Source organism: Papio anubis, chromosome 7, assembly GCF_008728515.1.
Source record: "Papio anubis isolate 15944 chromosome 7, Panubis1.0, whole genome shotgun sequence".
NCBI classification, from domain to species: Eukaryota; Metazoa; Chordata; class Mammalia; order Primates; family Cercopithecidae; genus Papio; species Papio anubis.
Window position 1 is genome coordinate 63,112,515 of NC_044982.1, and position 12,415 is coordinate 63,124,929.

General features: G+C 36.2%; 1 pseudogene; it reads right to left on the bottom strand.

Annotated features, from left to right (window-relative positions):
• Positions 1–8,076: 8,076 nt before the first annotated feature.
• Positions 8,077–10,624, bottom strand: LOC110743775 (annotated as a pseudogene).
• Positions 10,625–12,415: the final 1,791 nt, after the last annotated feature.

Here is a 12,415-nt window from a genome sequence, read left to right on the forward strand (position 1 = left end):
GGAGTCAAGGTACAAGTTACCTTGACTCAAGCTGAAGGTACAAGTTACACAAAGAAGTAGCCCAAATGCCCATGGTCCTCATTCCTGCTACCCTGCCTTTTCTTTCTCAGCCTGTACCTATGGCCTCTTTGGGAGTTCCCTATTATTAGTTGACAGAGGAAGAGAAGACCAGGGCCTGTTTTACAGATGGTTCTCTATGACATACAGGCACCACCTGAAAATGGACAGCTGTAGCTCTATGGTTCCTTTCTGGGACATTCCTGGAGGACAGTGGTGAAGAGAAATCTTCCCAGAGGGCAGAACGTCAAGCACTGCACCTTGTTTTGCACTTTGTCTGGAAGGAAGAATGGCCAGACATATGATTATATACTGATCGATGAGCTGTAGCCAATGGTTTGGCTGAATGTTGAGGCACTTGGAAGGAGCATGATTGAAAAATTGGTAACAAAGAAATTTGGGGAAGAGGTATGTGAATGAACCTCTATGAATAGTCAAAAATTGTGAAGATATTTGTGTCTCACGTGAATGGTCACTAACGGGTGACCTCAGCAGAGGAGGATTTTAGTAATCAAATGGATAAGATAACTCATTCCATAGACAGCACTCAACTTCTTTCTTCAGTCACTTCTGTTATTGCTCAGCGGGCTTGTGAGCAAAGTGGCATGGTAGAGGTTATGCATGGGCTTAGCAACATGAAGTTCGACTCAATAAGACTGATCTGGCCCTGGCCACTGCTGATTGCCCAATCTGCTAGCAGCAGAGGCCAACACTGAGACACAGATATGGCACCATTCATTCTTCTGGGTGATCAACCAGCTACCTGGTGGCAGGTTGATTACATTGGACCACTTCCATCATGGAAGGGGCAGCAGTTTATCTTACTGAATAAACATTTCCTCTGGATATAGATATGCCTTTCTCACATGTAATCCTTTTGCCAAGAGGTGCTTACAAAAGGCAAAGGAAATACAGAATGGATACTAGAAGAAGGTAGTTATTAAATACCAGCTGCAACCATGTGGCTAATTAAAGAAAGGAGGATGGTAATTTTTATAAGTATTTCCTCCTTATTTTGTTAAGAATAAATTTGTGCATATACACAGCTGTATTAAGCAGATATCTTTGTTTTATTACCTTTATTATTTTTTATTATGTAACAAAAATTTATTGACTTCAAATTAGCATTTAAGTATTGTTAATTTTGGCCGGGCGTGGTGGCTCATGCCTGTAATCCCAGCACTTTGGGAGGCCAAGGCGGGCAAATCATGAGGTCAGGAGATCGAGACCAGCCTAACATGGTGAAACCCCGTCTCTACTAAAAATACAAAAAAAATTAGCCAGGCGTGGTGGCAGGCGCCTGTGGTCCCAGCTACTTGGGAGGCTGAGGCAGGAGAATGGCATGAACCCGGGAGGCAGAGCTTGCAGTGAACTGAGATGTACCACTGCACTCCAGCCTGGGCAACAGAGCGAGACTCCATCTCAAAAAAAAAAAAAAAGTATTGTTAATTTTATGTAATCATATTTAGGTTAGTGTATTTTTAGTTGTATGAAGGATACTTTTATTATCTTAGCAGAATTATGACCTTATTATTGTCTTTAGTTGGATATTAAGTATGATTTAAGAGGATGTGTACAGGTGCCAAGCTGTCAAGGGACAGACTTGTAATAGTTAATATTAGATATTGACTTGACTGGACTGAGGGATGCCGCGATGGCTTGTGAAGCACTGTTTCTGAATGTGTCTGTGAAGGTGTTGCCAGAGGAAACTGGCATTTGAGTCGGAAGTCTGGGAGAGGAGGACCCACCCTCAATATTGGTGGGCACCATCCAATGGGCTACCAGTGTGTTAGAACAAAGCAGAAGGAAAAAGGAGGTATAAGCTCACTTGCTGAGCCTTCTGGCTCTCTCTGTCTTTTCATGCCAAATGTTTGCTTGCTCTCCTCCTTCTCGTGTTATTTGGCCTTTGGACTCTGGGACTTTCACCAGGAGCCTCCTAGGTTCCCTCAGGCCTTTGGCTTCAGACTGAAGGCTGCACTGTTGGTTTCCCTAATTTGTGGGCTTTTGGACTTGGACTGCACCATGCTACTGGCTTCCGCTTTTCCCAGCTTGCAAACAGCCTGTTGTGAGATTTCACCTTGTAATCGTGTAAGCCAGTTCTCCCTAATAAGCTCCCTTTTATATATACGTATATCCTACTGGTTCTTTCCCTCTGGAGAACCCTGACTAATGCAAACCACACATAGCTGGTGTTTAAGAACTGCAGTAGCTTAAAACAGCAGAATTATATATGCAGACACTGTAGAAAATTTTAGTAGGAAGAACAGAGAATGGTGACTTAGATTAGAGTTATGACTAGATTTAGATAACTAATTAAATCTGATTAAAATGATTAAAACTGATTAAATGATTAAAGTTAGGTAACTAAAATACCCAGCAAATATACCTTCCCGGAAGTCTCAACTTATAGTGGAAATTACTTTGATCAGATATACAATTAAACTACATGCAAGCACTTGCCGGGAAGGGGGAAGAAGGGATATAAGCTACTGTGGAGTGCCCAGAGATGGTTAAATTCAAGAACATTAGTAAAATGCACTTTCTAAAAGTGAGAGGATAGTTTTAGAGGCTGGAAATTGGTAGGAGCTAGTAAAGCAAAGATATAGTTAAGGCCTCATGAGATAAGTCATTTGGAACGAGGTTAGATTTCTATAGGTGTAAGAGGTGTGGCCAGGTAGAGGTACACTGTGTGTGTGAATGTATACACACACATATGTGTGTATATGTCTATATCTATATATCTGTATGCATCAGAGTAGCCACCATGGAGGGAGATTTTTAGTTAAAAAAGTTAGAAAGGAACTTTGGACCACTTTTCAGAAGAGGATAACATACATGAAAGTGACTCTTCCGCCTCTACTAAAAAAAATACAAAAAAATTAGCCGGGTGTGGTGGCACATGCTTGTAATCCAGCTACTGGGGAGGCTGAGGCAGGAGAATCGCTTGAACCCCGGAGGCGGAGGTTGCGTGAGCCAAGATGGCGCCACTGCACTCCAGCCTGGGCAACAAGAACAAAACTTCGGGGAAGCAGAAACAAAGAAAGTACCAAGCAAATGGCAGAAGCGGAAGAAAATTTAACCAAAAATTTCATGATGAAATTAAAACCAACAAACTTAATGAAGAGAGCCCATAAAACACACAGAAGAATTCAAAGAGACAACCAAACAAGTGAGGGTGCTGCACATAGGAAACAGCAAATCTTATAAATGAGCACTAGATTAGGAGGCACACAGAGCAAATAGATACCAGACAAAGCACAATAAGAGGCAGAGAGGCTAGAAATGAGAAAAAGAAAGAAAATAAGGCAAAATTAAGGAGATGCTTCAAAATCATTTAAAATGCTAGAGGACTCCAGCATAGAAAATGTATTGTAATCACAATTGGAATCACTATAAAATCAAATCAAAGATACAGCCACCTTGTTTTGTCCTTGATCAGGTTTTAGGAATCTGTTTGAAGCAAAATCTGCCCATTAAAAAGAAAATATAATCTGAGCTTTAACAAGCATATACAGTTTTTAAACCTACACTAACAACATAATTTATACAAGTTCTGTCACCCACAATTAACTCATGACCCCTTGGTGTCAACGTCCTCCCCAATTCCTGGTTTCTGGCAAACACTCATCTATTTTTAATCCCTATAAATTTGCCTGTTTCAGAGGTCATATAAATAGAACTTTATAGCATGTGGTTTTTAGAATCTGGATTCTTTCACTTAGCATAATGCTTTGAAATTCGTCTATGCTGGATGCAAGTATTTGTAGTTCATTTTTTGTTGTTGTTGCTAATTAGAGCTCCATTGTAAGGCTGTATCACTGTTTATCAACTCACTAGATGAAGAATATTTGGATTATTTCCTGTTTTAATTATGTACAAAATCTCTATTATCGTTAGTATACCTGTTTTTCTGTTAACATACGTTTTCATTTTTCTTCAAGAAATAGGTATTTCTTAAGTGAGATGGGTGATTACATTTAACCTAGCAAAAGAGAAAAAAACTGATAGCCAGGATATATAAAGAACCCCACAAATTAGTGTAAGTAAACAAGCCAGAAGTTTAATTAGGCAAATAATATGACTAGACTTTTCAGCAAAGAATGTATGTGTGTGTGTATATGTATACATACATATATAATAAACACACATATGGGTGCTCATTAGGAGGCTGAGGCAGGAGAATGGCATGAACCCAGGAGGCAGAGCTTACAGTGAGCCAAGATCGCGCCACTGCACTCCAACCTGGGCGACAGAGCAAGACTCTGTCTCAAAAAAAAAAAAAAAAAAAAAAAAAGTGTGTGTGTATATATATATATAATTTAAAAGACTGAGAATATTAAATGCTTATAAGGATGTAAGCAACCTGAACTCCCATCAACTGATGCTTGAAATGCAAAATGGCACAGTCCCTTCAGAAAACAGTTTGGCAGTTTCTTCTAAAATTAAACATACACTTATTATATACTTTTTGTGATTCAGTTGGTTGCACAACCATATAATTTAGAAATTTAAAGAAGGCATCATTTATTATATAACTAAATACAATAAAATTATGAGAAATCTGGCAAAATTGCAAAATCTACATTGATGTGATAAATACATAAAGACTTACGCAATATTTATGGTTAGAAACTCTTATAAAGTTGTCAATTTCTCCCAAGTTGATCTGTAGTTTCTGTGGAACTGTTACTAGCATACCTAAATAAGTTTTCTAGGCCCTAGAATCTGAAATTTAAATTTGACTCAAGATAAGCTAAAATGCATCTGAGGAAGCACAACAGTTTGGAGGTATTGCCCTATTACAGATCGAGACTCACTAAAACATTGTAGAATTGCAAATAATGTGGAATCACACAGAGAAGACAGATCTATCAATTTAGCAGAATAGAGAACCAATCAAACATATATTTACACTTATCTAAATTTTTTATGGCAAATATTGTATTACAGTTCAGTAGGCAAAGAGTTGAATATTCCTGAAAATAATGCTGGTATAATTAGGTGACCATTAAGAAGATCTTGCCTGAAAACTAAACAAAAACAAATCTGTTTAGACTGGTTAAAAAATTAAAATTGGCCAGATGTGGTGGCTCATGCTTGTAATCCCAGCACTTTGGAAGGCTGAGGCAGGCGGATCACCTGAGATCATGAGTTCACCCAGGCCAACATGGTGAAACCGCATCTCTACTAAAAATACAAAAAATTAGCCAGGCGTGGTGGTGGGTGCCTGTAATCCTAGCTACTCAGGAGGCTGAGGCAGGAGAATTGCTTGAAGCTGGGAGGCTGGGAGGCGGAGGTTGCAGTGAGCCAAGATCGCACCATTGCACTCCAGCCTGGGTAACAAGAGTGAAATTCTGTCTCAAAATAAATAAATAAATAAATAAAGTAAAATAAAATTAAAATTAAAAGTCAAAAAAATAAAGCTCTTAATAGACTACAAGGGACAATAAACTTATTAACTGCAGGTTGGAGCAATTATTCAAGTAAGAAAATATATAATCTATAAATTAAATGATTTAAAAATTTATCTACTTTGATATCAGTAAGTTCTGCTCATCAGAGACCACCTAAAGAATGATACAATTTATAAAAAATGTTAAGATATAAACAGAGTAAATTCATAAATATCTCCTATGAGTCAATGAAAATTAAAAAAGGAATTATATGAAAAAAGGATTTATATATAGTGCCTATTGAAAAGAAAATAAATTGTGATATTTTAACAAAATGAAATTCTGTATACAACATTAAGAGAAAATGAACTATAGTAACATAAATCAACAGATATTTTCAACAACACAATTTTGAAAAGAGAACATGTTCAAGGACTTCATACACTATATAGAGCTCAAAAAATAAGAAAATATGAAAAATCTGTTTTTTGAGAATATATGCACATATGATAGAATTAAAACTGTAAAAAATAAGGCACAGGCTAATCATATCAACCTGATTAGTAGTTACTTCATGAGTTTTGGAGAGTTGGAAGGTGAAACAATTAGGAAAAAGACATGTAGATTAACAGTATCAGTGATATTGAGAGAAGAGGAAGGAAGAAACCAGTCAGGCAGGCAGTTAGGGTGGCTCCTTGGCAAAAGTCCTTCCAACCAAGAACAGCCTGAAAATCAAGATGCAGGCCTCAGATAAGAAAGAGCGCGTGTCCTTGAACTGAAAGGCCTATTTTGTGAGCCCAGATGAACAAATTCCACTTCTCTTTTGGACACATTTCTCTCTCTTTGGTTCATCTTTGTCTTGCTTCCTCCATATTGGTCCTTACCTTTCACTCATTTTATATATGTCTGTCTCCTGTGATTGTGGGCCAAATATTCATTTGCATAAAGTGTAATGTCCCATCAGCCCCTGATTGGTCCCGGGCCAAGACCCTAGGCCACGTCTTCACTTCAGCTACTGACTATTCCTGGGCAAAGTCCAAGGTCAAGCCTTCACCTCTGCCTCCAATTGATTCTTTTCACTATCATGTCTTTTTCTGAGTGCAGGCAGACCAGTCAGCACACTCTTCCCCTGTCCCACTCTGTAAAAACCCCTGAACTTAGCCCTGCAACTGGCAAGCCACTTTTTGCTGAGAGCATTTCTGTCACTTAATAAATTGACTCTGCCTGACTCACTCTCTGGTGTCTGCCTGCCTTATTCTTCTTGATCTTGGGACAAGAACCTGGAGTTTGCCAGTTGTGAGTGTAACCAAAATCAGGAGTGAAAAAGTTGGCACAACATCCATTAATTTCAGTTGTTGGTGTTTCCCAGGTTACTTCCAATATGTTCTTTTTCTTATTATACTTAACATTTATATAATTATGTAAAGTGATTAAATGAAATATGCTTTGGCTTCATATCATCCTTAGTGAAAATATCAAGGTACAATACACACAAAGGGCATAATTTATTTTTAATACTAGTAGAAGATTACTCAAAAATTTGTATTTCAGATAATCTTTTAATAACGCCAAATGTTGTATCTCATTGCCACTTTTGATATTTCAATTTAGATTGCCATTATTTTTATACGAAAATATGGTTGAGAAGAACACTTTAAAGAGGAGCAATACAACTGTATTAATTTTTTTGCTTCTTTTTATCAGTATCATCGTTACATTGAGGCCTCAGTTTCTAAACAAGAATCATTGAAAACTACTCATCTATTATATAAGGCCAAATTTCAGTATTGTAGACAATGGAACCTATAGTCAATTGAAGCAGCCTTAGTGAGAGAAAAGAAGCATGATAAATTTCCACTGCAATTGTCTATCTTGTAGATCTCTCACTTTACTGTTATTTCATTTCAAATGTTAGCATGGCCGTGGATTCACCTGCTACTATCAATTAATACATTACTCATTTATAAAGTTATTGCCTTTCTTATTCCTTAGATAAAAAGATAACTATAAATAAGATTTTTAACAATTTATTTTTAATCCTCAACAAATCATCTCGAGCACTCTACTCTGGAGACCGTTGATACAGCAGGTTGAACTCTTTCATTTATCAGAATATTTTTACAATTTTATTTTTATTCAGCCTTCCTCTCTGCCTTCTTTTCATGTTTAAGAACTGAGGGTAAATATCAACTCGGTAGATGAACTTGTGTGACGACACTAAGTCTGGGTCTTCCAGTTTTGCTGTGATTTTCATAACACCTTGTTTACTTGTCATCACATTTCAAAATCCCAAATTATTCATTTTTTTAAATTTTTACCCATACTTTGTCTTTCTAATTAGATTACATAATATTTGAAGACTAGAACCATGTTTAGTTTATCAACTTTTGTGTCCATAGGACGTAAGTCAATGCTTGCCACATGGAAAACATTTATTACCTATTTCTTGGACATAAATAATTGAACAAAAACTTTATTCCCACTGGGAGTCCACTCAAATTTCTTAAATTAGCTAAATACTCAATGACATAATGGCTGGATTTTTAAAATGAAATTTGACCTTCCTTATGGTCTAAGTAAAATTTGTGATATAGATGAGAAATAACCCAATTTTCTTTAATTAGAGCTCATCTATAAAATTATTTATGGGGCAATTGTATATGCAATACCCTATAGTTATCTTTAACAAAAAGCATAACACACTTTATATTTTTCAAATAACCTTCTTTTTTTTTTTTTCTATAAGAATGCTTTATTAGGCAAAACCACATACTATGAAAATACTTTAAAATGCAACAAGTTGTGAGGTAAAGACATGAAGAACAAGTGCATAGGGAGACATGGCTATCCCAGAACACCCTGTAAGTAAATAGAGAATCCCCATACTCCTACTATTTACCCAGTAACAGAAGGATCTAGGCTACCTCCTCCTCAGCACACTCCTCAAACTCTATCTCCTCCTCAAGTGTGGCATCCTGGTAGTACTCGTGGTACTCAGACATAAGGCTCTTCATGCTCTTCTTGGCCTCGGTGAACTCCATCTTATCCATGCCGTCACTCATATAGCAATGCAGGAAGGCCTTGCACCTGAACATGGCTATGAACTGCTGCGAGATGTGCCTGAACAGCCACTGGATGGTCATGTTATTGCTGATGAAGGTATCAGACATTTTTAGCCCCTGGGGTGGGATGTCACAGACAGCTGTTTTCATATCGTTGGGGGCCAATGAGCAAAGTAGATACTGTTTTTGTTTTGAACATTGAGCATTTGCTCATCCACCTCCCATGTGTACATGTGGCCTCTGAAAATGGCAGGCACTGTTAGGGAGGAGAGTCATAAGCAGCTATCATATTCTTGACGTCAAACATCAGCTGAGTGAGCTCAGCCATGGTCAGGGTACTGCTGACTGCCCCGATTGGTCAGTGGGGCAAAGCCGGGCATGAAAAAGTGCAGGTAGGGGAATGGGACGATGTTCATGGCCAACTTCTTCAGGTCAGCATTCAGCTGGCCTAGGAAGCGCAGGCAGGTGGTGAACCCATTTATGGTGGCAGATACCAGGTGGTTTAGGTCACTGTAGGTGGGTATGGGCAGCTTGAGGGTTCTGAAGCAGGTGTCATAGAAAGCTTCATTATCAATGCAAAATGTCTCATCTGCATTTGACATGAGACTTAGAGAGTGGCATTGTGGGGCTCTAGCATGGTGTCTGACACCTTGGGTGAGAGCAGAATGCTGAGTGTGCTTATGATCCTATTTAAATGCTCCAAAAAACTATGATGAATTTACTTGTATAATCAGAATTCAGATAGAAAATTAAGACAGCTGTTTTGTTTTCAACAGAAAGAAAAGTAAAATAAATGAAAAAAGGGAAAAAGGCATTTTTAAACCACCTTTGAAATGTTCTTTGCTCTACGTCGAAATTCTTGTTTTGAGATTACTTAATGACTGATATTTATTGTTTCTTTGGCTTTCATTAATATTGCTATTGTATGTGGGTAAACATTGTCTTGCTATCATATTAAAGAGTAGATAAAGATTACCAAGTATCTGCATTCTATAAACACAGATTTGTATACATAGTGGGTATATATGGAAGTGTAATTGCTCAGGGAACTTGTTAATTATAATTTATTTTTTATGAAGAATTAAGATAAATGTATTGTATCTGTGTTTACATCAAATACCTTGCTATATTTCATAACATTGGCATTATTGATTTCAAAACCAAACAATTTTTTGGGGGGTAGAGCATCTCCTGTATATTGTAATATGTTTGGTAGTAACACTGGGCCCTATCTGTCAGATGCCAGTAGCACCCTTACCCCAAAATGTGACAAGCCAAATTTTCACAGATATTGCCAAATGTGCACTGTGGGGCACAATAGTCCCTAGGTGACAATAGGGGTGTTAATCTATATCTATATTTGTATCTATCTCTGTGTATTCATCTATGTCTGTCTATATATCCATCCATTGGATAAAATTATAAATGTAAAAGCAGCTTACTTTCATTTATTTCTATTTTTAATTTGTCTCTATTTCTTTACTGTGTTCTAATTAATTGTTGGTAAGTGGAGGTCAGCAAAATGTAAAGTTAAATTCCTCATGTCACAAATTTGCTCAGGTTTACTCATCTAGGTACACACTAAAATAAGTTTTGAGCACTAACTCTGCATAAGCCACCATTATAAGTTACAAAGATACTTTAAATATTACTAAGAAGTAGTTGTTCCAGTCCAGGAGTTTTTAACATAGTGCAATTGTTGCTATCACTTGTCTTTCCAGCACCAGTCAAGGTGTATGTAGTCTAACAGAAAGATGAACATTTTAGACATATTTAGATCAATACATTTTAAACTTAGAATAAATGCCAGTACGTAGGGAAACTACCTGAGAAAATATAAAAATATAGCTTTACTTTTTCTGAATATTCGTAATAAAGAATTTAAAAGTTAGACTCCTTGAATATTATCCATGTTGCAATTGTGTTTGCATTGCCTCTGAAATGTGGATAGGCTATTCTACATACTGTAAGATCCACATGAGCAGAGACCACATCTGCAATGTAGTCTCAACATTTTAACTTCAAGATCTGAACCAGGCCTTATACATAGAATATCCTCAAAATTTCTTGAATGATTGAATGCATGGATGAGTGAATGAATAAATTAAAACAATATTCAACGTAAAAGAAACTGAACTGAAAAAGAAAGGAATATTTCTACAGCTCTTAGAAAATATAGTTAAAGATATAATTTCCTGTGAAAATTATTGAAATTCAAACAATTTCAAATCCCCCCAAAAATGTTTTTTTATCTGAGAAAAGATTTTATAAAAAAAGAATTAATGCAAAACAATTGGCAATTTTCTGTAAGTTTTATACAGCTATTTGACTTATACATGAAAGGCTCATAAATGATTTTTTAGTGTACTGTGATATAGTGATTTTCACAAATGAAATAGGTATTATAAAATGTCAGAATTTTTACTAATTTTGTAGTTTTATTATAATTGACTAATAGTATTTCCCTCTTATTGCTTTACCCTTTTAAAAAATATAGTATTTTCATTTGCCAATTTTCATGGGGCTAAAAATACAAAATACAGCTACTGTATCATTCGTAGTCATCAGCTCTATCATCCTCAAAACCAAATTTTATACCAAATGATTAAAAATTTATTGTTGAATTAATAAATTCCTTCCAAACAGAACTAAACTATGTTGAAATGAATTATTTCTTATGCTTCCTTGTTCCTGGAAAATTTACATTAAGTAGATTTTTACTTCTTCTTACTACCCAAATTCCTTCCATTCGTCTCAGCTTCTATTTCAGCATACTCAGTTTATTAACTTCAGCTTGAAATTAATATGTTAGATTGCTTAATTTGGATATTTCTTGCTTTTTTTCCTTGTACTTGAACATATTCATGGTTCTTAGCTCTTCCACTGGGAAACATCAATCTAAGGTCTTATTATTTGAACATTGCAATATCGGTGCAATATTCTGGTCACTTCAGAAGTTAGTTTACAACTGACTTCACATTGCAATCATTATATTTCAGTATCTCTGCATTATATTGTTCACTTTAGAAGTCCGTTTACGACTTTTCCATTGAGAAAAATAAACTGTATTTTCAAGGAGTCAAATAGCCAAAAAGGTAAAACAGCTATAGCTGAAAAGTAATGGAGATAAATAGTCCTTTACATTTTATTCTGTGTAAAAGTGTTCATTCAATTAATTAGAAAAAAAAAATCAATGTTTACAACATATCAGGATATAGATACAATTTAACTGATTTTATTCCAAATTACCAAGTCTAAAAATATTGTCGTTGTTGCAATTTACCACTAATGAAATAACACATTTTTTACTTTTTTTTTTTTCTATTTTCCCCTTTCCTCCTTTCTTTTCTCTTTTTCTCTGAGTGTATTACCTCATGGGATCACATCCTATAGACATTTGCCACAAGAAAACACCCGTTGTAAAGGACTGCTTCCTCTTGTTGCCCACAGTTCCAACACATGTTGAGTTTGTCTGCAGCATTAAAGCACTTTGTTAAAAAACATTTAGGACTTTCTTGTGGGCTTCAATAATTTCTTATATAAAAGACTTACTATACTATACTTCAGAGAAATCAGAAAATGAAGCAAATGCATTTAAACCACTTAGCAAGAGTCAGGTTCCTCCCAGCCCTATCAGTATGGCATAAACCAATACAAATTCAGTTCTCACTCTCAAAATGTCTGATGCAATTCTTGTGCCCTTCCTTGATTTATAACTGGATAGTCTGGACCATTTGTGTCTTAAAGGTAGTGCTCCACTAGGAAATAGACAGGGATGAGACATGCACATATTTCTTCAACTTAGATTAACTGGTCACAGTTAAGCCCATGGTTCCAAAACTTCTACAAAGATGACTGAAATACACAGCAATAGCATATCAAATATTTGGCTTGGACTGTCAA